We start from the raw sequence: 22541 nt of genomic DNA on the forward strand, positions 1-22541 counted from the left end.
GGTTTCACCGTGTTAGCCAGGATGGTCTCGATCTCCTGACCTCGTGATCCGCCCGTCTCGGCCTCCCAAAGTGCTGGGATTACAGGAATGAGCCACTGCGCCCGGCCGCCAATTTTACTTTCTAAAGCCTGTTTTTTGCTTTGTTTGTGGGTTTGTCTTTGTTTTTGTTTTGTTTTGCTTTGTTTGAGACAGAGTCTTGCTTTGTTACCCAGGCTGGAGTGCAGTGGCATGATCTCTGCTCACTGCAACCTCCACCTCCCATGTTCAAGCAACTCTCCTGTGTCAGCCTCTTTAGTACATTTGATCTTAGCCAAAAGGCTGAGAAGCGATCAGCCTCCTGAGTAGCTGGGTCTACAGGTGCATGCCACCACTCTCAGCTAATTTTTGTATTTTTAGTAGAAACGGGATTTCACCATATTGATCAGGCTGATCTTGAGCTCCTGACCTCAGGTGATCCACCCACCTCAGCCTCCCAAAGTGCTGGGATTACAGGCGTGAGCCACCAAGTCCAGCGGGTTTGTCTTTGTTTAGAGACTTGCCTGGGTTAAATCTATGAGCTCTGTCTCCCCCTCTGAGGTGTGTAGCTGCTGATCTCTCTGCTCAGTTTCTTTTTCTCTTACTTTTTTTTTTTTTTTTTTTTTTGAGATGGAGTCTCACTCTGTCGCCCAGGCTGGAGTGCAGTGGCATGATGTCAGTTCACTGTAATCTCCGTCTCCTGGGTTCATGCAGTTCTCCTGTGTCAGCCTCCCAAATAGCTGAGATTACAGGTGCCCACCACCAAGCCCAGCTAATTTTTGTATTTTTAGTAGAGACGAGGTTTCACCATATTGGTCAGGCTGATCTCAAGCTCCTGACCTCAGGTGATCCACCCACCTCGGCCTCCCAAAGTGCTGGGCCACTGTGAGCCACTGTGCCCGGCCTTGTTTTATTTTTTAAGTCTGGCTTTCTAGGAGTTGCCCCGTGTCTGAGTAGCCTTTCCTGGTTGACCAATGATGGGGCAGAAATTGTCCTGAAACACCATAAGCCAGTTGGCCTTCCGTCTTCTGATAATGAATTTCTGCATATTTTAGGAAGCACCCCATTCAAAGTTCAGGCCATTTTCTTTTTTTTTTGAAACGGTGTCTCGCTCTGTCGCCCAGGCTGGAGTACAGTGGCGCAATCTTGGCTCACTGCAAGCTCCGCCACCCAGCTTCATGCCATTCTCCTGCCTCGGCCTCCTGAGTAGCTGGGACTGCAGGCACCCACCACTACACCTGGCTAATTTTTTGTATATTTAGTAGAGACGGGGTTTCACCGTGTTAGCCAGGATGGTCTCGATCTCCTGACCTCATGATCCGCCCACCTCGGCCTCCCAAAGTGCTGGGCTTACAGGCGTAAGCCACCGCGCCCGGCCAAGTTCAGGCCATTTTCAATTCTGTCTGGGCTTTTACTTTTATTCGCTGTTGGGTTTTTCCATCACATTTTCTCTAGGTAGGCTGCCCAGGGTGAGGCAGAAGCATGTGGCAATTAGGCCAGGTGCAGTGGCTCATGCCTGTAATCCTATCACTTTGGGAGGCTGAGGTGGGCAGATATTTGAGATCAGGAATTTGAGACCAGCCTGGCCAACATGGTGAAATCCCATCTCTACTAAAAAATACAAAAATTAGGTGGGCGTGGTGGTGCGTGCTTGTAGTCCCAGCTACTTGGGAGGCTGAGGTTGCAGGTAGCTGAGATTGGGCCACTGCACTCCAGCCTGGGCACCAGAGTGAGATTCCATCTCAGAAAGAAAGAAAAAAGAAGTATGTGGCAATCTTAGGCCCTCTGTCTTCTGCTGTAAATGTGTAGAAGTTTAGCCAGGAAGATGCTTGCCCCAGCCAGAACCGTAACCTCAGGTTAGTAGAACCTTTGGTCTTGCCCTGCTCCACACCAAGTAGGCCCTCTTTGAGTGTAGCTGCAAGGCTGGTTGTTATAGCAGTCCCCACTCTGACAAAATCCCCTTGCTGATGGAGCTGAGGGGACAGCTGAGAATGGCAACGTCCCCAGGCAAGATGCCACAGATTCCCACTGTTATTACAAAACTTCAACAGTTACTCAAACATAAACGCTTCTCAGATTTTTTTCATCCAGGTTGGGGTGCAGCGATCAGAGCTCAATTCAGCTTCAAATTCCTAGCCTCAAATAATCCTTCTATCTTAGCCTCTTGAGTAGCTGTGACTACAGGCATGTGCCACCACTGCCTGGCCAATATTTTAATTTTAATTTTTTGTAAAGATGGGAGTCTCACTATGTTGCCCAGGCTGGTCTCAGACTCCTGGCCTCAAGTGATCCTCCCACCTTGATCTCCCAAAGTGCTGGGATTACAGGTGTCAGCCACCACGCCTGGCTGTTTCTCAGGTTATTACATGCCTCTGGTCAATTTTCAGAGTGCCGGAAATGGTCATTTTTGTCAATTTTTTCCACCTTTGTAATTTTTTTTTAGGGAAAGAATTTGCCCATGTCTTCACATTGCCATAGCTGGACGTTTCACCCTCCTCAATAAACACGTGATGAATAAGTGAATAAACCCCTTGTAATTTGTGTTCTGTCTTGACCACTGTACTGAAACTGTCTTATCAAAAATTATCAGTTACTTCCCAGGCACTAAAACAGGCTCTGAGTAAGACAGGCCTGGGTTGAATTATAGCTCTGCAACTTAGTCATTGTGTACTTGACAAGTATATTTATCTTCTCCAAGTCTTGTTTTTTTCTGTTAAATAGCTAAAGTAATAGCTATGGTGTTATTATAAAGTTATTATAAGGAAGGTGTGGTCTGAGCAAGCGTCTGGGAGGAGGCTTCAGAGTCCTTTCCCAACATAGTATTTGTCAGGAGGTCTGAGCTCCTGTTCAGACTGTGAGTCTGGGATGGCGCTCGACCTCGTTTTCCATCCTTACACACAGTGGAGACATGATTGGTGGGAATGCAGGGATAAGATCATGAAAACTCTTTGATATTACATCCATTAGACACAAGTATAAGGTATTATTATGCCTTATGATGATGTTCTTTGTGAACTTTAAAGAATCCCTTCTCTGGGATCGCGCCATTGGACTCCAGCCTAGGCAACAAGAATGAAACTCCATCTCGAAAAAAAAAAAAAAACCTCTCTGGGAAAATTTGGTCATAACAGAATTTCTAAAAATAGGGAAGCTACTCAAATTACTTCCCTTAACTTCCTTCTTCCCTGGGCATTTTAACCATTATACTGTAGATACCTTTAAAAGACCAGGACTATAGATGTAAATTCTTAATCACAAGCTTTCCCATTTGTAGATGTTTCTTCTAAGAAGACACAGTCTCCCAAATCAGAAGGGAAACATTCATTTTGTGGTAAAAGATGAAGAAGGAGAAACATGACCAAACAATGTGTGAAATTTGAAAATGAAAATACCATGGTGAGTGGTGAGGTCATTTAGAGCCCCATTTAGGGCCTTGCTGAAAATTCAGCTGTTTCTGCAGACAATCAATACATGTTTTAAAACAGATTTTTTTTTCCTTGTTTTTTTTTTTTTTTTTGAGACAGAGTGTCGTTCTGTCACCAAGGCAGGAGTGCAGTGGCGCAATCTGGCTAATTTTTTTTAAGATTCTCACTCTCACTCAGGCTGGAGTGCAGTGGCACGATCTCGGCTCACTGCAACCTCTGCCTCCTGGGTTCAAACGATTCTCCTGCCTCAGCCTCCTGAGTAGCTGGGACTACAGGTGTGCACCACCACGCCTGGCTAATTTTTTGTATTTTTAATAGAGATAGGGTTTCACCATGTTGGCCAGGATGGTCTCAATCTCCTGACCTTGTGACCCGCCCACCTTGGCCTCCCAAAGTGCTGGGATTACAGGCGTGAGCCACTGCACCTGGCCCCACATTTTTGTATTTTCAGTAGAGACGGTGTTTCACCATGTTGGCCAGACTGGTCTCAAACTCCTGACCTCAGGTGATCTGCCCACCTCGGCCTCCCAAAGTGCTGGGATTATAGGCATGAGTCACTGTGCCTGGCCTAAAACAGCGTTTTAAAAATTGCCCTTTCTCTGTTCTACAGTTGTTCCTCAGTGTCCTTCCTCTATGCACTATTCATGCGCTGTTCATCTTTCACTATTGTTACTTGTGTGTCCTGTGTCAGTGAGACCACCCGCTCTTTGAGAGCAGTCATGGAACCACTGTCCATTCTCTTCATGCTGATACTGTTCCTTGCTATCACTTCAGCCAGCAATTGTGTCCCCCACCGCCTTTTTTTTGAGACAGGGTCTCGCTCCTGTCACCCAGGCTGGAGTGCAGTAGCATGATCATAGCTCACTGCAGCCTCGACTTCCTGGGCTAAAGTGATCCCACCTCAGCCACTCAAGTAGCTAAAACTACAGGTGCATGCCACCACACCCAGCTAATTTTTAAATTATTTGTAGATACAGGATCTCGCTGTGTTGCCCAGACTGGTCTTGACATCCTGACACAAGAGATCCTCCCATCTTGGTCTCCCAAACACTGGGATTATAGGCATGAGCCACCACACCTGGCCTAAAGCTTTTCTTTTCTTTTCTTTTCTTTTTTTTTTTGAGACGGAGTCTTGCTCTGCTGCCCAGGCTGGAGTGCAGTGGCCAGATTTCAGCTCACTGCAAGCTCCGCCCCCCGGGTGAACGCCATTCTCCTGCCTCAGCCTCCCGAGTACCTGGGACTACAGGCGCCCGCCTCATCGTCTGGCTAGTTTTTTGTATTTTTTAGTAGAGATGGGGTTTCACTGTATTAGCCAGCATGGTCTCGATCTCTTGACCTCGTGATCCGCCCGTCTCAGCCTCCCAAAGTGCTGGGATTACAGGCTTGAGCCACCACGCCCGGCCAGCTTTTCTTTTAACGAGATAGTATTACAGCTCTCAATTTCCAGGTTCTAAATCACCAAATGTACTCTTTCCTTAAAGGGATCTGCCTGAGAATGGTTTGCAATGAGCTGATTTTTCTTTTCCAGCCTCCCCTTCCCAAGTCCTCTTAGCCTTCACAGCAAAAAGATTGAGGCTGTAGTGAACCATGATTGCACCACTGCACTCCAGACTGGGCAATAGAGCAAGACTCTGTCTCAAAATAAATAAATAGATAAAATAATAAAAATCAAAAACAAAAAGCTATCCCTCAACCATCCTGAACTATGCTATGTGCTATGTTCCCAAGCAAAGGGATAACTGGAGAAGCATCATGACTGACGGAGGATCTCCTGAGAGCCAAGTAAGAAACACCCACAGGGTGCACCTGATTTCTTTTTTTTGGAGTTGGCGTCACACTCTGTCGCCCAGGCTGCCAGGCTGTAGGGTAGTGGCATGATCTCGGCTCACTACAACCTGTCTCCCAGGTTCAAGCAATTCTCCCGCCTCAGCTGGGCAAGTAGCTGGGACTACAGGCACGCGCCACCAGCTATTTTTTGTATTTTTAGTGGAGATGGGGTTTTCACCATGTTGGCCAGGCTGGTCTTGAACTCCCGACCTCAGGTGATCTGCCCACCTCGACTTCCCAAAGTGCTGGGATTACAAGCATGAGCCACCGCACCCGGCCCTCACCCTATTTCATCTTAACAAATTCATGGCAAGCTTCTTAGAACTGGAAGTCACAACCGGGCATGGTGGCTCACACCTGTAATCCCAGCACTTCCAGAGGCTGAGGCAGGCAGATTACTTGAGCTACGAGTTCGAGACCAGCCTGAGCAACATGGCAAAAACCCTGTCTCTATTAAAAATACAAAAATTAGCTGGGCATGGTGGTGCATGTGCCTTTAGTCCCAGCTACTCAGGCCACTAAGGTGGGAGGATCAGCTTGAACCTGGGAGGCAGAGGTTGCAATGAGCTGAGATCACACCATTGCACTCCAGCCTGGGCAACAGGAGTAAGACCCTGTCTCAAAACAACAATAACAACAAAACAATTAGAAGTCACAGATCAGCCAGGCGCAGTAGCTCATACGTGTATTCCCAGCACTTTGGGAGGCTGAGGCAGGTGGATCGCTTGAGCCTAGGAGTTTGAGACCAGCCTGGGCAACACAGGGAGACCCTGTCTGTATAAATAACAATGACAACAAAAATTAGCTGGAAATTAGCTGGGTGTGATGGTGTGCACCTTCAGTCCCAGCTACTCGGGAGGCTGAGGTGGGAGGATTGCTTGAACCTGGGGATTTGAGGCTGCAGTGAGCTAGGATTGTGCCACTGCACTCCAGCCTGAGTGACAGAGCAAGACCCCATCTCAAAACAAAATAAAACAAAACAAAACAAAAACACACAACACAAAACAAAAAAACAAAATAACTCCATTTGACTGGTTGGTTTGGCCACGGGGACTGGTTTTGCTAGTTAAGTGATATTTTCTACAAATGGAATGCACTAGATCTGTGGCTCCAAACCACATTTTTTTCCTCATGCCACCTTGTCTAAGAAGGCTGTAAATTTTTGGCCAGGTGCCGTGGCTCATACCTGTTAATCCCAGCACTTTGGGAGGCCGAGACAGGTGGATTGCTTGAGGCCAGGAGTTAAAAACCAGCCTGGCCAACATGGTGAAACCCCATCTCTACCAAAAATACAAAAAATTAGCCAGGTGTGGTGGCAGGTGCCTGTAATCCCAGCTACTTGGGAGGCTGAGGCGGAAGAATCACTTGAATTTGGGAGGTGGAGGTTGCAGTGAACTGAGATCACGCCACTGCACTCCAGCAACTGGGCAACAAGAGTGAAACTCTGTCTCAAAAAAAAAAAAAGAAAAAAGAAAGAAGGCTCTAAGTTTTGATGAAAATATGTGTAAAGGCTGGGCACGGTGGCTCACACCTGTAATCCTAGCACTTTGGGAGGCTGAGGTGGGCGGATTGCCTGAGCTCAGGAGTTCGCAACCAGCCTGGGTAACACGGTAAAACCCTATCTCTACTAAAATACAAAAAATTAGCCAGGCGCGTTGCCGTGCACCTGTAGTCCCAGCTACTCAGGAGGCTGAGGCAGGAGAATTGCTTGAATCCGGGAGGCAGAGGTTGCAGTGAGCTGAGATCGCGTCATTGTACTCCAGCCTGGGCACAGAGCGAGATGAAGGAAGGAAGGAAGGGGAAGGGGAGGAAGGAAGGGGTAAAGCATTTATCGTACACCAGAAATTGCATCAACTGTAACTATTTCAAGTTCTGATGACCACTGCCTTAAACTCACACACATCATAATCACCCCATCTTACCTCCTGTCAGTCCCTTCAGGCTGAAGCAAACCACATTCATGCTCCTTGTCACTCTTCCAGGTCTATACCTTTGTATGTGGTCCTGCCAGTTCCTCCAATGGAAACACCTTTCCCTCCCATCTCAGTGTTGAATCCTACCTAACATTTGCCTGGTCTGAGGCACTAGTTAGCCACTGAAGGTACAAAATGAACATGATAATCTTGGCCCCATTCTCATAAAATTTAAGTGCCTGGTATGGAAGACACAGATAAATCATATTATATATGGTATTATAAGAGCTATGATGGGGCCAGGCACGGTGGCTCACGCCTGTAATCCTAGCACTTTGGGAGGCCAAGGTGGGCGGTTCACCTGAGGTCAGGAGTTCAAGACCAGTCTGGCCAACATGGTGATGCCCTGTCTCTACTAAAAATACAAAAATTTGCTGGTGTGGTGGTGCATGCCTATAGTCCTAGCTACTTGGGAGGCTGAGGCAGGAGAATCGCTTGAACCTGGGAGGCCGAGGTTGCAGTGAGCTGAGATCACACCACTGCCCTCCAGCCTGGGTGACAGAGTGAGACTCCATCTCAAAAAGAAAAAAAGAGCTATGATGGGCTGGGTGCAGTGGCTAATGCCTGTAATCTCAACACTTTGTGAGGCTGAGGTGGGAGGACCGCTTGAACCCAGGAGTTTAAGACTAGCCTGGACAACGTGGTAAGAGTCCATCCTACAAAAAATAATAAAACAAATTAGTCCAGTGTGGTGGTGCACACCTGTAGTCCCAGCTCCTCGGGAGGCTGAGGCAGGAGGATCACTTGATCCCGGGAGGTCGAAGTTGCAGTGAGCAATGTTCGCACCACTGCACTCAAGCATGGGTGACAGAGAGAGACCCTGTCTCAAAAATAAATAAGTAGATAAAAGAGCCACAATGGGTGCTGCCAACTCACAGCAGGGGCACCCTTTGGGGGTCCAGGAAGTGGCCAGAAAGCCAAGACCCTCTGATGAGCCTGACATTTTGTGGAGAGAGGAGAGAAGAGGACTGATCTATACTGAAAAAAACAAAAATGGGTGAATTGATTTATATATATATATATTTTTTTTTTTCTTTTTTTTTGAGATGGAGTCTCGCTTCATCGCCCAGGCTGGAGTGCAGTGGTGCAATCTCGGCTCACTGCAAGCTCTGCCTCCCGGGTTCATACCATTCTCCTGCCTCAGCCTCCCAAGTGGCTGGCACTACAGGCGCCCACCACCATGCCTGGCTAATTTTTTTGTATGTTTAGTAGAGACGGGGGTCTCACTGTGTTAGCCAGGATGGTCTCGATCTCCTGACTTCGTGATCCACCTGCCTCGGCCTCCCAAAGTGCTGGGATTACAGGTGTGAGCCACTGCACCCAGCCAAATTGATATTTTTAAGGCAGTTCCTCTGTGGAATGAGGATTTCAACATGAGGGACACACTTAACTCTAGGGTCCAGATAGAAACGACTGAATTTAATGTTTCTTGCTTTTTTTTTTTTTCCAGAGAATGGTCACATATTCTCAAAAGCCCAATTACAGAACAAGCTGAAAGTCAAGGGAGAGGTCATCTCCAGAAAAATTTTCCCCTTGCTTTTTGCCAAACATAAATATTTGAATCCTGAGCTCAACTGCCAGGGAAGTGGGCAGCCTTTTTATATTGGCTTCACCAAAAATAGTGCTCAGAGAATGCTCTTGGGATGTCTGTGAGGAAAAAGGCAGGTAGTGTGTGTGTGTGTGTGTGTGTGTGTGTGTGTGTGTGTGTGTGTGTCTGTGCTCTGAGGGTGGAGGCACCCTCCTAGCAAACAAGTAACTGAAATAAACAGAACAACAAGAGAAAACAGCTTCAAGGAACTGCCTTGTGCCACACAAGCGGAAGATCCCACTGCTCCACTTCCCATCCTGGTCCTGTCTCAAGCCAGAGGCCCTGAAAAAACCTTTGCTGAGAGATGCTCGAGTCTCTACTTAATGCCAATATTCAGTGCTGATTTCTTATCAAGCTATTTATTTATTTATTTAGAGATACCGTCTCCCTATGTTGCCAGGGCTGGACTCCTAGCTCCTGGGCTCGCACGATCCTCCTGACTCAGCCTCCCGAGTAGCTGGGACTACAGGAGTACGCAGCTGCATCCAGCTTCAGGCGATTTATTTCTTTTTTTTTTTCTTTTTGAGACAGAGTCTCACTCTGTCGCCCAGGATGGAGTGCAGTGGTGCAATCTCAGTTCACAGCAACCTCCACCTCACGGGTTCAAGTGATTCTCCTGCCTCAGCCTCCTGAGTAGCTGGGATTACAGGCATGTGCCACCACACCTGGCTAATTTTTGTATTTTTAGTAGAGATGGGGTTTCACCATGTTGGCCAGGCTGGTCTCAAACTCCTGATCTCAGGTGATCCGCCCACTTCGGCCTCCCAAAGTGCTGGGATTACAGGTATGAGCCACCGCATGTGGCTGACTCTACAAATATTAATACATTATGTGACATTATGATGTATATATTTTGGTTTTCCTCCACTATTCCTGGCTTTCAGCTCCTGTAAGCCTTGTCATTTCCTAAGTGACTAGAGCAATATATTTTATTAAAGGCCTTTTGTCCTGAGTCTTGAAGCAGTTCAGGAAAAGCTTGAGTAATAAAGGTGGAAGACAGACAATCTTTTGTTATTTTTACCAAACTCTTCAAGACACCTGAGTTTACGTTAATGAGGTGAAAATCAGGATGGCTACAGGATGGGGATCTGGCTGGCAGGGGAACCAGCCACATTCCCAGAGGGCTGAAACTTCCAGGGAGGGGAGAGGGGCTGAAGGTTAAGCTGATCATCAAATGGACAACGGTTTAATCAATCATTCCTATGTAATGAAGCCTCAGTAAAAAAACAAAAGGGCAGGGTTCAGAGAGCTTCTGGATGGCTGAACATGTAGAGGTTCCTGGAGAGTGGTGTGCCCAGGAACGGCATGGACGCTTGGTGCCCCTTCCTCCGTACCTTGCCCTATACCTCTATCTGGTTGTTTATTTGCATCCTTGAAAATACCCTTTGTAGCCAGGTGTGGTGGCTCATGCTTGAGCCCAGAAGTTCAATACCAGCCTGGGTGACACAGTGAGACCTTGTCTGTAAACACATTTTTTTAAATATAAAAATAAGAAAAAAAATTAAAAATGAATATCCTTTGTAATAAACCGGTAAATATAAATAAGTGCTTCCTTGAGTTGTGTGAGCCATTCTAGCAAATTAACTGATCCCAAGGAGGAGGTTGTGGGAACCCTCATTTATAGCCGGTAAAAGCCACCTGGGGCTTGCAATCAGCATCCTAAGCGGAGCTCAGTCTTGTGGGACTGGGATCGGAGGCTCTCCAGGTAGTGTGAGAATTGAATTAGAGAACACCCAGCTACTATCCATTGCAGAAAAGAACTGATTGATTGATTGTTGGTGGGGAAAAATTCCCACACACATTTTGGTGACCAGAGGTCACGGAAGTATTCTGTGTTGATTGTTGAGTGACAGTACAGGAGAAACTAAATTAGTTTTTTCTTATATATTCTCACATTAGCAGAATTGTGGGATATAATAGATGTTGCACTAGCCATCAGTATTTCCTATAGTAGTCACAATTCGGTACCCAATAACTTCATCTTACTAGTTTTCTAATACAGTCCACTCATGAATAGCCAGAATGAATTTTTCTTTTTTTTTTTTTTTGAGACGGAATCTTGCTCTGTCACCCAGGCTGGAGTGCAGTGGCATAATCTTGGCTTACTGCAACCCCTGCCTCCCAGGCTCAAGCTATTCTCCCGCCTCAGCCTCCTGAGTAGCTGGGGCCCACCACTATTACAGGCGCCCACCACTATGCCCAGCTAATTTTTGGATTTTTAGTAGAGACGAGTTTTCACAAAGTTGGCCAGGCTGGTCTCAAACTCCTGACCTCAAGTAATCCACATGCTTCAGCCTCCCAAAGTGCTGGGATTATAGGTGTGAGCCACCGCATCTGGTTTCTTCCCTTCCCTGCCACTCCCTTTCCTTTTTCCTTTCCTTCCTCCCTCCCTCCCCACCCCTCTTTCTCTTTCTTTCTTTTTTTTTTTTTGACAGGGTCTCTGTCACCCAGGCTGGAGTGCAGTGGCGCGATCATACTCACTGCACCCTCAAACTCCTAGGCTCAAGGGATACTCTCACCTCGGCCTCCCAAGTAGCTGAGACTGCCAGCACGTACCACTACATGTGGCTAATTTTAAAAACTTTTAATAGAGACGGGGGGGGGGTCTGTGTTGCCCAGGGTGGTCTTGAACTCCTGCCTCAGCATCCCAAAGTGTTGGGATTAACAGGTGTGAGCCACCACACTCAGCACAGGTTGGATTTTTATCTTATTTTTCTTTTTCCTTCCTTCCTTCCTTCCCCTCCCTCCCTCCCTCCTTCCTTCCTCCCTTCCTCCCTTCCTCCCTTCCTCCCTTCCTCCCTTCCTTCCTTCCTTCCTTCCTTAGACAGAGTTTCGCTCGTTCCCCAGGCTGGAGGGCAATGGCGCGATCTCGACTCACCACAACCTCTGCTCCCAGGTTCAAGCAATTCTCCCGCCTCAGCCTCCCGAGTAGCTGGGATAACAGGCACTTGCCACCACTCCCGGCTAATTTTGTATTTTCAGTAGAGATGGATTTCTCCATGTTGGTTAGGCTGATGTTAAACTCCTGGCCTCAAGTAATCCACCCACCTCGCCCTCCCAAAGTGCTGGGATTACTGGTGTGAGCCACGACGCCTGGCCTGGATTTTTGTCTTATTTTTCATCTTGTTTTGTTAGTTGTCTATCTTCTTCAAGCACCCATATAGAAAGTTAACATTTTCTCTATGATCAGCATCATGGTAGAATCAGCAGGTCTCATTCACGAGGGCTTAGTTATGGAAGTAGCAAAGGATGTCCTTATAAAATATTGACTATACAGTCACGCTTTGCATAATGATGTTTCAGTCAATCATGGACCTCATTAATGATGGTGGTTCCATAAGATTATAATATCATAATCTGTACTGTATCAAATACTGTACCTTTTCTGTTTAGCTATGTTTAGATACACGAATACTTACCATGGTGTTACAATTTTCTACAGTATTCAGTACAGTCACATGTTACATAGTTTTGAAGCCTAGGAGCAATAGGCTATGTTATATAGCCTAGGAGTGTAGAAGACACTACCATCTAGGTTTGTGTATGTGCACTCTATGATGTTTGCACAGTGATGAAATTGCCTAAGGATGCATTTCTCAGAAAGTATCAGTCATTAAATGACACATGACTTACATGGAAGTCACAGGACATGGACCCCAAGGACTATATAATCAGTGAGGCTCCAGTAGGCTACACTGCTGATAAAGCTACTTCATCTCTTTCAGGAAAACCATCATAAGCTCATCTCTGAATACAACATTCAGTTTTGTTGGAAAGTAACTATCAAGCTTTGCCGGGTCAGAACTATGCTTGATAACGTTTCCATTACAAATGCTTTCTATCCCTCATACCGTATTTTTCCAGGCGGGTGGGCCAACTGCAGTCTGCTCTAAAATTCTGCTTTCTACCAGTTCTCCAAACATTTTCTGATTATGGACTTTAACACAGTGCAGTACTGGGGAATGCAGGCTCATGCTGAAGTATGTGTATAAATGTGTTTGCTAATGGGTTTAGACCCTCATGTGGAAAGGGCCCAAAGTCTTCTAAACAGAAAAATCTTCAACTGAATCAGAACTGACTGAGGAGTTTGGAAAATGTTGGCAGGGCTTCGTGATCTTATATCAAACCATGGCAAGGCCACATTTTAACATCTCCCTACTCCCAGACTAATTTCATTTCTGTCACCCTCTTCACCTTGGAAACTCCTCCCATTCAGCAAAATCAGAAGCATTCAGAATAAGTACACTGTGATTTCCGTCCCTGAAACCCACTGTGTGCACTGATGGAAAGCATAGTTTTAGTTTGTAGTCCTGTGCCCCTGGGCTGGTGGTGGAAATGAAATGAATTGAGCCTCAGGTTTTCCTCAGAGACCACTAATGTAGCAAATGACGACTCACTGAAGCCCGAGGGCTCCTCAACACAGGCCACTTTCTTGCAGAGAGTCAGGCTGGTCTCTTTTTATTATTATTATTATTTTTTTTTTTTGAGACAGAGTCTCGCTCTGTCGCTCAGGCTGGAGTGCAACTTTCGCCTCCCAGGTTCAAGCAACTCTCTTGCTTCAGCCTCCTGAGTAGCTGAGACTACAGGTGCACACCACCACGCCCAACTAATTTTTGTATTTTTAGTAGAGACGGGGTTTCACCATGTTGGCCAGGCTGGTCTCAAACTCCTGACCTCCAGTGATCCACCTGCCTCGGCCTTCCAAAGTGCTGGGATTACAGGCGTGAGCCACTGCGCCCAGCTTGGTCCAGCCAAGGTAGCATATGAATGCTACCTTGGGGCCAAAGAGTCTCTCCTGGACAAAAAATGGGGCCGTCATCTGCAACCCTGACACCTTCCCGGAAAGGGTCTTGCAGCGGCGCGGCGCGTCCAGCAGATGGCGCCCCAGCTGAATTTTCGCGAGCTGTACTCCAAGCCTGTAGAAAAATCTGGAATAAACAGGAAGGGGAATTTTTTTTTTTTTTCCAGCATCCTAATTTTCAACCTATACTGCCTTTTTGTCTTGTCAGGGGCCCTTTTCATTCGAATAAGTTGAAATGCATTTCAGATGTCTAAAAAACTTTTTGATTACGCAATCCCAAATTATTATTATTATTTTTTTTGGCCGGGCGCGGTGGCTCATGCCTGTAATCCCAGCACTTTGGGACGCGGAGGAGGGCGGATTACGAGTACAGGAATTCGAGACCAGCCTGGCCAAGATGGTGAAACCCCGTCTCTCCTAAAAATACAAAAATTAGCTGGGCGTGGTGGCGGGCGCCTGTAATCCCAAGGCAGGAGAATCGCTTGAACCTGGGAGGCGGAGGTTACAGTGAGCCGAGATCGCGCCACTGCATTCCAGCCTGAGCAACAAAAGCAAAACTCCGTCTCCAAAAAAAAATTTTTTTTTTGGATGTCCACCCAAGAGGGAGGTTTTCAAACAGCATTAATTGTCACAAGGGCACAATAGTTCAGAAACTTTCGCGGGCAGCGCCGTGTGAAGAAACGTCGCTTCTAAACAGCAGGGCGTGGCGGGGACGCGCTCGCGGGGCCGCGGCGGAAGTGGCCTTCGTGGCGGGCTGGGCGGCGGCCGCGGCCCGAAGACAACGCCGCCTGCTGGTCACCGGGGACAGAGCGCTCGGGGCTCGCCAGGGCTGCGGCGCCACGCGGGTGGGAGCCCAGGCGCAGGACCTGGCGCTGCACGTCACCGCCCTAACCAAGGAAGCAAAGTCATGGACACAACCACAGCCTCCTTTCTGCTCTGCAGAAATACCTGGAGGCCTACTCTGGTTTGGAGAGCAGTGTTTCAACGAGCTTAACGGTTTTTAACGCTTGCCACAGCTAAACAGGATGGACTTGATTTTTAGGGTGTCCTTGTTATTTAAGACAATCCTAAAGGAGAATGAAAATTAGAACCTGGTAGGAGACTGCTTTCATTTATTCTATCCTGCTTTAATGGGATTTACAACGTATTAAAAGCAGTTATCAGAGGCGAATTGGATAAATGGGCTAGGGGTTGTGTTTCAAGGTGGAGGCGTTTGTCATTTCTGACTGTGGCCCCTCGTTTTTATTCCAGGATCGTTGCAGTGCCATTTCTAAGTCCCTCCTCCTCTCCCTACTTCCCTTTTCTCTGCACCCATTTGACAGGAGCCTCTGCAATCGTCTGCTTATTGCGCGTCACCGTCATCCACTGGGAAAGCCTTGTGGTACCACCTTTCTCCACCTATGGCTGCGGCCCGCAAGAAGATGACGGGTTGCGCTTCTGCTCTGGAGCCAGCCCTGTTACCGGGAACTGCAACCCGAAAGATGATGTCAGAGCGCAGCTTCGCTCTTTTTATGTTGCAGAGTTTATGCTGGCCTGCACTGAGCAGACCCTTTCTCTTACGCAGCCCTGCCGTTCACCTTGCCCAGTGACTCCGGATAACCTTCCGGACCCTCCCATTTGCAGAGGTTCCCTGCTTCAAGCGTCATAATCATTCATCTCCGTTTTTCCTCTAGTGAAGAAGGCTCGTGGACGGACCACGGTTCACTCGGTCTAGGAGTCACGCTGTTGATCAGGTCCCTGTTGTCAGACATCAAAATTCCCATCTCCCATCAGGGCACAGCTATGGGGCTCTGGGTCAAAACAGGGCCTTCTCTTTTGTCTGGTAGCACCAGAAACACGGTAATTGGGAATCAATCAGGAATGGAAGGCTCCTTGAGGCCCTGGAGCTGGAAGGTTGGGCCCCCAAGTCCTGAAAGGGACCAGTGGGGCTGTAACCTTCACAATCTGGATCCAGCCAGAAGAGCACTGAGAGCTCAGTGTTTGGAGGACAGAAAAGGGCAATGGATGTACAGTAACTTAGTGAATCAGGGACCGGATCCAGGAAGATGCCTGACGTTTGTTTATCAGCAGAGAAACAGAAGTAAAGGAGGGGAACGTCCTCCTAAGTGTTACTGTGTCATGAAAGTGTCCTTCAGGGAGAGGCGACATGAACAGGGCAGCTGATAACATTGATACTGTGCAGGCACACATCTCCCCACATTCCCCGGGCTGCTGAACCAAGTGTACCAAATTAATCGCAAGGACACAGCTTTGAGCCTCCCCTGCGGCAGTCCCTGGAGGGAGTCCGCTCAGACAAAGCAAAGCGCGCTCCCTGGGGGAGGGGTGGCCACTTTCTCTTTGTTCTCCCTTGGAAAATGGGCTGTCTCTCAAGTCTCGTAAACCAGCTGCTTTCACTTCTTGTAGGGGGTCAAAATAAATTAATCACCAATCCTGTTTGGATAGCATAGTTTTGAAGCCCTGAACTCTGTGAAATGCAGGGTCAAACTATTTTTAGATTAAGTTCGTATTCTGAGTTTCCCAGCAAAAATTTCAGAAATGTGCCCCACTTTGAAAAAATAAAATAAAATAAAATAAAAAGAACACCTCCAGAATAAAAGGTGGTGGAGACAGAGTGTTTGAAATTGTACTTAACCCAAAAACGGCAAGTCATACACATTACACTTAGGAATCGCTTCTTCACAGAGGTATAATTACTGAGCAGATATCTTTGCCTGCTAAGAAGCCCGCTCAGCAGTAAAAGGGAGAGCTCTCTGAGAAACCTCAACTTTCCACATTATAAGTGATATTTTTTTCTCATAAGAAGGATTTAACATAGCTCCTTTTTAAAAATTCAGAATTGCCTATCCCTGATTTAAGTGGGGGATCAAGACAAAGGGCGCCTGACTTCTGTATCAGGAATAGGCGTGCCACTCCCCAAGCACTCGGAGCATCTGCTGCCTGGGCTGATTCTTAAACCGAAATCCACACGTGGCTTGACAGCTGAAGTGGCCTTTTATGTCCAGTTGGAATTTCATGTTGGGCAGGCTGCAATGAGTTCACGTCCAAACAGAAAATGGGTTCTATGGGTCAGAGAAAGCTTACTGTGCTGAGAAGGACCAGGTGGACATTTTGTAAATACTATAGGTTTATTTCCTGGGAATTTATCCACAAAAATAAGGTTGTTTCATTCCCTTCACACAGCTTCCTCAGGCCCTTTCAGACAGTTTCTACTCTTTGGATTTAATCTGCCTTCTAAATATCTGCTCCTGTTGTGTCGAGAACAAGGGACTATCTGCACGTTACTGTGGAAGCAAGCGCTGGGTAGCCCAGAGGGCAGCTCCTCCCAATCAGTTCTTGTTCTCCTTCTCTCAGGCTCTCAGGAGGAAGTGAGAGCCAACCCCAGCCAGGAAACCAGCCTAGCATTAGCGTTTAGGGACAGATGATCTAATGGCTCAGGTTCTATAGGTGACCTTCAGGCAAGCTTCTACAATAATTCTGAAGCTAGACACAGAACGTATGAGCAGGTGTCCAAGAATTATAGATGCCTCTGAAAGTAACAGAAGGCCAGGCGCAGTGGTGCACGCCTGTAATCGTAGCCCTTCAGGAGGCTGAGATGGGAGGATCAATTGAGGCCAGGAGTTTGAGACCAGCCTAGTCAACATAGCGAGACTCCATCTATATGTCTATATCTATATCTATATCTATATCTATCTATCTATCATCTATCTATATTTAATGTAGCAGAAATTTAAAGAAAAATAGCCATGGCACATATGTTCACAGTACTACACTGTGTTCTCTCCAGTGTTAAGGAGATTACATTTAAAATTTGTAAGCACTTTGAGGGCAAGAGCCCTGTTTCGCACTTCCTTTATATTTCTCAGAGTGCCCAGCAAGGTATTACACATGCAGTGGTCACTCAGGGAATATTTACTTAAAAAAGAAATTAGTGCTGGCTCACACCTGTAATCCCAGCACTTTGGGAGGCTGAGGCGCAAGGATTGCTTGAGCTCAGGAGTTGGAGACCAGTTTGGGCAACACAAGATCCTACGTCTACAAAAAATTATTAAAAATTAGCTGGGAGTGGTGGTGCATGCCTGTAGTTTAGTCCCAACTCCTTGGGAGGGTGAGACAGGAGGATCATTTGCACCCAGGAGTTTGAGGCTGCAGTGAGCTATAATTGCACCACTGCACTCCAGCCTGGGCAACAGAGTGAGACCCTGCCTATAAAAAATAACAATTAAAAAATAATTACGGACTAAGGGAACAACAAACAGCTGTGCTCTGAGATTAAGCCTGTTTTTATTGTCACTTCTGAGGAAACTAGATAGTGATACTTTATAGCCAGAAAACTAAAGTGGGGATGGTGCAACTTTTCTAAATAATAATGACAGCAGCTGACCTTCCTCTATACCAGAAACTATACTAAGTTCTTTTCATACATTATCTTATGTACACCTGACCACACCCCACAGACTTAAGTATTACTATTAGGATTACCCTTATTTTCCTATTTTCCAGATGACAAAACATTACCCAAGTCACACCGCTAGTTAAGTATCCACATCAGGACTTGAGTCCAGCTCAGTCAGTTTCCAATGCTTTCAGGCACAATCCTGCACCAGAACATCTCAAGATGACTTCCATAGCTCCATTTATTAACCACCCTTCTTTGAGCCTTGCAACCTAATATCTGAAGTGAGAGGGATAGTCCTTCAGAGCAAATGAGCTCAAATAAAATTTAAAAAGCAATACATGATTTAAGAGGGAGAGGGAAAAGGGTCAGCACAGGCACAATTCATAACGGAACATGTTGCAATATGCCTGGGCTTGATGCCTTCTCCTGCACATTTTCTAGTTTAATCCCCATGGCACCTTGTGGAGTATGTTATTGTTATCTCATGCATAAGGAATAAATGTTTGAAGAACAGCTGGGTTCAAGAAAAAGGTAAACGCTCAAATATTCAGAGGCAGAGAGGGAACACTGTATCTGCCCCAGGCCTCTCACTTAGGCTCACAGTGCTGGTGTGGGCGTGTCTCACCTTTCCTTCTTCTCCTGTGTTGTTAGTAACACTCCAGCCAGCCAGAAAGCTTGCGCCTGTCTCTACCTGCCCCATAAGTACAAATAGGGTTAAATGTCGACTTGTATGCCATTAAACCATTTCAAAAGCACAGATGAGGTAGAGAGAAAATAGTACAAGTCATGATTCATGAAATGCTATGTAAGAGTTAAATAAAATGAATTAGATTTTAGCATACTGCCAGGTAAAGATTTCCACAAGGCATAGACTGTTCTAAAAAATAAAATAAATAAAATAAAAGGCCAGGCATGGTGGCTCACGCCTGTAATCCCAACACTTTGGGAGGCCAAGGCAGGCAGATCACGAGCTCAGGAGTTTGAGACCTGCCTGGCCAACATGGTGAAACCCTGTCTGTACTAAAAATACAAAAGTTAGCAGGGTATGGTGGCACGCGCCTATAGTCCCCGCTACTAGGGAGGCTGAGGCAGGAGAATCGCTTGAACCCAGGCGGCAGAGGTTGCAGTGAGCCTATACTGTGCCATTACAGTCTGGGCGACAGAGCAAGACGCCATCTCAAAAAATAAAATAAAAAAATAAAATAAAGAAAGAAATAAAAAAAGCAAGTTAAGAATAGAAAACACAACATGGCACAATTTATTTTAAAAAGTCACACAAAACAATGTAATGTGCACACACACACACACCTCTATGCAAACAGGTAGGAAATAGTTGGTTACACCCCAAATTGTTAACAGGTGTTTCTCTGGGGAGAAGACTGGGTTTGGGGTGAAGTGAGCAGTACTGGCAGACTTTTCCTTTGTCTTTTTTTTTTGAGAAGGAGTCTCGCTCTGTCACCCAGGCTGGAGTGCGGTGGCGCGATCTCCACTCACTGCAAGCTCCGCCTCCCGGGTTCACGCCATTCTCCTGCCTCAGCCTCCCGTGTAGCTGGGACTACAGGCGCCCGCCACCGCACCCGGCTAATTTTTTTGTATTTTTAGCCAGGATGGTCTCAATCTCCTGACCTCGTGATCCGCCCGTCTCGGCCTCCCAAAGTACTGGGATTATAGGCGTGAGCCACCGCGCCCCGCCTTCCTTTGTCTTTTTACAAGATAATTTATTCATAATGGGTATGTAAAGAAAGAAAGGACAGAAAAGAAACAAGTGATGCTGTTAGAAAATATACCGGGTCCAGTGGCTCACACCTGTAATCCCAGCAGTTTGGGAGCCCGAGGCGGGCGGATCACCTGAGGTCAGAGTTCAAGATCAGCCTGGCTGAGATGGTGAAACCCTGTCTCTACTAAAAATACAAAAATTAGCCGGGCATGGTGGCACACAGCTGTAATCCCAGAGACTCAAGAGGCTGAGGCAGAGAATTGCTTGAACCCGTGAGGCAGAGGTTGCGGTGAGCTGAGATCATGCCACTGTACTCCAGTCTGGGCAACAGGGCAAGACTCTGTGTCAAAAAAGAAAGATAAAGGTTCGCAACATGTAGTAAAGTGGGGAAAGTGATACAAATATACCAAGCTGAAATCCACTGCCTCCTTCATGTCCAGGGAAGGCCAATAGATTAGAGGAGTGTCCTCGTGTTGACATTATTAATACTTTAATGATTTTTTTAAATTTAATGTCTCCTGTGTCTACCAGAAATATATTTCTGAGAAGTTCAATAGACTTGGAAGCAGACCACCTGGGTTCAAGGCCTGACTGCCTTTCTCTGTAACCTTGGGCTAGTTTTCAGGGCCTTAGTTTCTTTATCTGCAGAGTGGAGAGGATAGTAACACACTTCACAGGGTGCCCTGAGGATTAAATGAGATAATGCATAGGAAAGACCATCCAAACCTGGGGGACAGAGACTTGTAAACTGCAGATTGTGTTAGCGCCTACTCTCTTCCCATTCTCTCCATCCCACTTCACAGAATTGTTTTTCCTCACACCTTTAAGATGTCTGAGTATCCCACACTGAAGTAGAGTAAAATTAGCAAACCATTAGTCTTTAGCATAATATTTGCTGATAATAGATAAGCCTCTGTAATTTGAGACTTCAGATTCTGCAGATGCATGGTTTTTAAGCTTCAATAGCCTGTATTCATGCATTTATTTTAAGGGATATGCTCATTTGATTCCATTTATAAAATATGCCTCTTCCCTGCACAACCCACTTTTGATTCAAAAACTAAAATATCCAAATCAGAGAGGCCATTTAAAGTATAAGACAAAAATATAATTAACGTGTATTGCATCTTAAAATATGTTTATTTGTGGTCCTAATAAAACTTCAGGCTGCTCTGAAATTTCAAGATTCCAATAATAAGCCTTATAATGAAAAGAATTGCAGAAATAATAAGATAAACACCAATGCCACCAATATAATTAAACATGAAAGAAGAAATAGGAACAAATTCATAAATATCAGTTGCATGCACACAGTACCATGTCCAAGCCGTGCATGATGAAACTATTTACATTACATTACTATTCCAGCCTTACCTTTGAATCACAGCCAGGTTCTCCTCTGCTTTTGCTGGATGTGCATGTGTTAAAAGGCCTAGGGAGCTGAAAAGTCCTGGTGAGGTAAATAAGAATCCAGTTAGAGATGTGCAGTTGGAGTTAAGAAAGGCTCCATTTGAAGGATCTAATTCCAAGCACACAAAGCACTCATCCCTCCCGAGCTCCTCCACCCCATTGAACAGGCTGTCATTTTAGAGCTGGGCGCCCATTGTTCACTTTCTTCTACTCTAATTAGATTTGACAGATTGCTCTTTCTGGCTAGACTGGCTGTTGCCAAGAACAGAGAGAAGAGATGAGGCTGACCTTGTCACTGTGCCCTTGGGATCAGGTCCCTGCCGCCTCCTCCATCCTAGTCCACAGATCACTGAAATTGCTCCTTAGCAGCTTCACATCTATTCCTCTTCTCCTGCAGCCTAAGACTGGCAGTCTTAGCACCTCTGAGTTTTCTTGCTCTCAATACTATGAGCTTCAAAGCCTAGGTAGGCTGTGGGAGTAGAATAAGTGGTGCTGTTGTATTTTTCGTAACAATACTCTGACCCTGGTTTTTTTCTTTTTGAGACAGAGTCTTGCTCTGTTGCCCAGGCTGGAGCACCATGGCAAGATCTCGGCTCATTGCAACCTCCGCATCCCGGGTTCAAGCGATTCTCCTGCCTGAGCCCCCTGAGTAGCTGGGATTACAGGCATGTGCCATCACACCCAGCTAATTTTGTATTTTTAGTAGAGACGGGGTTTCACCATGTTGACAACTGGTCTCGAACTCCTGACCTCAGGTCATCCGCCTGCCTTGGCCTTCCAAAGTGCTAGGATTACAGGCATGAACCACTGCACCCGGCCAGCCTTGGTTTTTTTCTGCAGGCCTTGGGAAAAACAGACCAGCTTTTCCAAAGGGACATGTAACTGCAGTTCCACCCAGGAGCCAGGAAATATTGATCACTTAATGAAGTAGAGCTCAGCAAGGATCCACGGATCTGAAGCAAACCCCGTGCCCCGCTGCCCTGTTTCCTGTCTGTGAAATGTCGCCAAGAACTCCTGAACCTTCACCATCTCAAACACACATTATATTGGTATTAGGTAAGAACCAGACAATGAAATGATAGAATGGGAAGTGATCTTAGAGATCATCTAGTCTAATAACTTTTCCTGGAAGATTAAAAAACACAAATGAAAAGTGAGAAGTGACATGACAGTGTCATGAAATTAGCTAATAGATGTTTAACACCTGGCACTATGCAAACGGCTTCTGATCAGTTTTGTCACAAACCTGCCTTTCTCTAATTTATCCTATGCTTGATAATAAACTATATTGGCCAGGAAAGTACTCTCTTTCCCTGAGGAAAGAATTCTCCTCACCCAAGGACGGTATTTTTATTTTTCTTATTTTTTTGAGGTAGAGTCTCACTCTGT

The 22541-nt window shown here is 46.2% G+C and overlaps 1 protein-coding gene across 2 annotated transcripts in view; it reads right to left on the reverse strand.

The window, feature by feature from the left end:
- The window catches only part of TUBA1C (tubulin, alpha 1c), a 65209-nt gene extending 43858 nt beyond the window's left edge, over window positions 1–21351 (reverse strand). The window contains exon 1 of one of the 2 annotated variants that reach the window (XM_011936187.1): window positions 21117–21351. The gene's annotated coding sequence lies outside the window, so the exon portion shown is untranslated. The remainder of the gene's footprint in view (window positions 1–21116) is intronic. The other variant, XM_011936186.1, reaches the window with a different exon arrangement.
- Between the last annotated feature and the right edge of the window lie 1190 nt (window positions 21352–22541).

Source organism: Colobus angolensis, unplaced genomic scaffold, assembly GCF_000951035.1.
Source record: "Colobus angolensis palliatus isolate OR3802 unplaced genomic scaffold, Cang.pa_1.0 Scaffold151, whole genome shotgun sequence".
NCBI lineage: Eukaryota > Metazoa > Chordata > Mammalia > Primates > Cercopithecidae > Colobus > Colobus angolensis.